This window comes from Coenobita brevimanus, chromosome 17, assembly GCF_032717465.1.
Source record: "Coenobita brevimanus isolate Jiangsu-jjx chromosome 17, ASM3271746v2, whole genome shotgun sequence".
NCBI classification, from domain to species: domain Eukaryota; kingdom Metazoa; phylum Arthropoda; class Malacostraca; order Decapoda; family Coenobitidae; genus Coenobita; species Coenobita brevimanus.
Window position 1 is genome coordinate 1,227,501 of NC_136970.1, and position 5,000 is coordinate 1,232,500.

At 39.5% G+C, this 5,000-nt stretch overlaps 1 protein-coding gene across 1 annotated transcript in view; it reads right to left on the reverse strand.

Annotated features, from left to right (window-relative positions):
• LOC145391220 (zwei Ig domain protein zig-8-like) overlaps nt 1–5,000 on the reverse strand; it is a 124,672-nt gene that overhangs the window by 84,812 nt on the left and 34,860 nt on the right. The window lies entirely within an intron of this gene.

Sequence of the window (5,000 nt, forward strand, 5' to 3'; positions counted from 1 at the left end):
CTCCTTCCTTCCTTCCTTATTTCCCTCCCTCCTTCCTATTCTTCCTTCCTCTTCCTTCATTCATTCTTCCATTCATTTCTTCCCTTCCTTCCTTCCTTCCTTCCTTCCCTCCCTCCCTTCCTTCCTTCCTTCCTTCCTTCCTTTTCTCCTTTCTTCCTTCCCTCCCTTCCTTCCTTCCTTCCATTCATCCCTCCTTCCTTTTCTCCTTCCCTCCCTCCTTCCTTCATCAGTCCGTCCTTACCATCGCATCTGCATCATGTCGCTTCCTCCATCTTCTCTCTCTCTCTCTCTCTCTCTCTCTCTCTCTCTCACCATTTCTTTTTATTCTTTTGCCCAGAACATTTTACGCTCCACCTCTTCTTCGATCCCCCCCTCCCTCTCTCTCTCTCTCTCTCTCTATCTCTATCTCTATCTCTATCTCTCTCTGTCTCTCTCTCTCTTTATTTTCTCAGATTTCCTAATTTCTCTCTAAAGGCAGAGAGATAGACGTGTACTTAATAGATAGATAGATAGATAGGTAGATAGCATAGGTAAGCAGATGGTTAGATAAATAGACGTATATAAGGAGATAGATAGATAGATTGATAGACAGACAGATAGATAGCAAGATTAATAGATAGATATGTAAACTGACAGAAGAGAGAGAAATAGCCAAGTAGATAGATAAATAGATAGATAGATAAACTGATAGTAGATAGATAGATAGGTGGGTACGTCAACTGAGATAGATAGAAGGTAGATAGATAAACTGATAGGTAGGGAGAGAGAGAGAGAGAGAGAGAAATGAGTAATGTTTGAGAAAGTTTAGATACTGTTTGGAGAGAGAGAGAGAGAGAGAGAGAGAGAGAGAGAGAGAGACTTGATGTGGAAACGAGATAAGAGATAGAGCTTAGATTGTGAGAGAGAGAGAGAGAGAGAGAGAGAGAGAGAGAGAGAGAGAGAGCGCCTTATCACACAGCCCTCCAATACCCCCGTTTTCTATACTGATAATCTATACATGTTCAAACAGGCCAGTTTAGCAAAGGGTGGAGGGGAAACATTTATTTTATTATTATTATTATTATTATTATTTTTTTATTTGGGGGGGGGGAGCGTGTTTGAGTTCTGTGAGTGAGGTATGTTTGTAGTATTACCCAGGTGGTCTGACTGTGTGGATTTATGTACGGGTTTTGCGCACATACATAGGTGCACATATACCTACATACACAGGTACACACTATACCTACATACACAGGGACACACATAGACTGTATATTTATGTATGGGTTTTGCATACACGGGTTCACACATATACCTACATAAACAGGTACACACATATACCTATATACACAGGTACACACATATACCTACATACACAGGTACACACATATACCTACATACACAGGGACACACATATACCTACATTCACAGGTACACACATATACCTACATACACAGGTACACACATATACCTATATACACAGGTACACACATATACCTACATACACAGGTACATACATATACCTACATACACAGGTACACACATATACCTACATACACAGGTACACACATATACCTACATACACAGGTACACACATATACCTACATACACAGGTACACACATATACCTACATACACAGGGACACACATAGACTATATATTTATGTACGAGTTTTGCATACACAGGTACACACATATATACCTACTTACACGGGTTCACACATATACCTACATACACAGGTACACACATATGTACCTACATACACGGGTTCACACATATACCTACATACACAGGTACACATATATATACCTTCATACACAGGTACACATAAATAACTACATACTAGCACACACACACACACACGTACACACTCTCTCTCCACCCCAACACAGTGAAAATGATAAACATTCAAACACACACACATACACACACAGTTAGACAGACACACACACACACACACAACACGTCCATACATTCAATGATGCATACACACAGTCAGCTAATCACACACACACACACACACACACACACACACACACACACACACACACGTACATACATACATACACAACAAACACATTCATACATTACACACACACATCTATTCTCAACATCATCCCACATGCGGTTTATTCTTTTGATAATGTATATATCAGTATTCTCAGCCCAAATAATCCATCGTATTACTGTTATTACACTTATTAATCCTGTGTAATCCCCCCCCCCTCTCTCTCTCTCTCTCTCTCGGCAATAATCCATCTTTCATAATCACACGCAAGTTTTTTTTTCTCTTAATTTCCTATGCTGTTTTTTTTCGTGTTTTATTTAGTGTGTGTGTGTGTGTGTGTGTGTGTGTGTGTGCCGCTTACATCCCTACTGAAACTTAATATGCATGTGTGTTTGTGTGTGTACCAGTTCCACTTACATCCCTACTGAAACTTAATATGCCTGTGTGTGTGTGTGTGTGTGTGTGTGTGTGTGTGTGTGTGTGTGTGTGTACACGTCTGGCAGCGGTGTGTACGTTTTCAGTGTAAACAAACGCTGTACGGTACCAATTTTAAAAGAAGCCTTTGTTCTTTCTCCTGCCTAAATATCTATCTATGTATCTATCTGTCTGCCTGTCTCTATCTGTCTATCAAAAGTCCTATTATCTATCTATCTATCAATATCCACCTGTCTGTCTGCATGTCTGTCAGTATATAATTATGTGTATACCACTGTTATTATTATTATTATTATTATTATTATTACTTTCCTCCTCCCCCTCCTCCTCCTCCTCCTCCTCCTCCCAAGCAGAAATTGCAGAAAAATGAATGTGTGGTTTTTCTTCAAGTGGTCGTGTGTGTGTGTGTGTGTGTGTGTGTGTGTGTGTGTGTGTGTGTGTGAGAGAGAGAGAGTATTTTTTATATTTGTGAAAGTTCGTGTGTATGTATGAAGTATGTTTGTATGTATGTGTGTGTACTATTTTTGCTGTGTGTATGTGTGTGTGTGAGAGAGAGAGAGAGAATTTTTGTGGGAGAGTTCGTGTGTATCAAGTATGTTTGTATGTGTGTACCTTTTTTTACTGTGTGTGTGTGTGTGTGTGTGTGTGTGTCCCTTGATCTTCGTCTCTTCTAATGACGTTTCTGTTTTTCTTGTGCATTGGATTTGTGTTTTTTTTTTCAACTTCGTGTTTGGTCTGTCGTTTTCTTTTCTGCTGTGTGTGTGTGTGTGTGTGAGGGAGTTTGAATTATTTATATGTCATGTGTGAAGGTTCGTGTGTGCGGTGTATACATGTGTATGTGTGTATATGTGTACCATTGATGTATGTGTGTGTGAGAGAGAGAGAGAGAGAGAGAGTATGTAACAACCCGCGACTCTCTCTCTCTCTCTTTCTTTGCACCTAAACAACATTGCATAATTTAACTCCATGTGTGTGTGTGTGTACGTGTGATTGGATGTAGATGTGTGTGCGTGTGTATGGATATGTGCGTGTGTATGGATGAGTATGTGTATGAGCAGCTGTGAATATGTATGTATGTATGTGAGCAGCTGTGTGTGTGTGCAACTGAATTCAATAAGGCGTTTGTTCCCTCGCCAGTGTTTAGATGTCACGGTGTTCCAAACAGCAGGTCACCTTTTACCAGACGGAATGGTAAGTGTGTGAAAATTTGTGAAAGGAAGTTACGTGTTTGTGAAGAGGGAGAGAGAGAGAGAGAGAGAGAGAGACAGACAGACAGAGGTAGAATGGAGGGGGGATGTGTGTGTGTGTGGTTGTGTGTAGTTATTTATGTTTATGTGGAGAGAAATGGTGTGTGCAGAAATATATGTGTTTGTGTGTGTGTGTGTATATATATAATTATTTAAGTGTGTGAAGAGTTTATGTCTGTGTATGTATGTGTGTAGGTGTAGAGAGATTGTGTGTTGTGTATGATGTTTGTATGTAGGGAGAATGTTTGTGTATGTGTGGGTGCGTGTGTGTATGGATGTAGGTAATTTTATGTATGTATGCATGTAAGTAATTGTGTGTGTGTGTGTGTGTGTGTGTATGCATGTAGGTAATTGTATGTGTGTATGTATGTAGATAATTGTATGTGTGTATGCATGTAAGTAATTGTATGTGTGTATGCATGTAGGTAATTGTGTGTGTGGATGTATGTAATTGTATGTAAATTGTTGTGTGTGTGTGTGTGTGTGTGTGTGTGTGTGTGTGTGTGTGTGTCACGTTTCACTGTTACGTGTGCGAATTGGAAGCATGTTTCGCGATGTTCTCTCTCTCTCTCTCTCTCTCTCTCTAATTTGGGGTTACACTGAAATTACCTTGAATTCTTTGTTATTATTAAGAAAGGAATGCGGAAGGTGGTGGTAATGACTGAGTGAATGTATTGATGGTTTGGTTGGCTAGGTTAGGTTAGGTTAGTTCACATATACACACATACATGCATACATACTTCTATATACAGTACATACACATACATACATACACAGCCGTACATACATGAACACATACATGCACACCTACACCTACACAATGCGTCCTTAAACACACACACACACAGTACGTAAATAAACACACACGACACATACATGAACATTCCTACACATACATACATAAACACACACGCGCATAGACACTATATAGATGCATGTACACGTGTTTATATAGACTCAAACGTACACATACATAAATATATACACGTACACACACACACACACACACACACACACACACACACATCTGTCGACCTGTTTATCTATCCACCTGCCTCTATCTATTTATCTATCTATTTAGCCATGCAGTAGTCAGGTAGTTGAAGTAATTAGTCTACACAGGTAAATTAAGGTGGCATCAGTAATTAAAAACACACTAATTACAGGCTGTGTTGTGATTTGCCGTAGTTAGAGGTTAATTAGGGTCATTTATGGAGGGAATAGGGGAGTAATTAGACGGCAATGAGGTGGAGGGGGTCATTAAGGAGTGATTATTATTATTACACTGTTGATGGTGGTAGTTTATTCATTATTAACTGATTTATTATTAT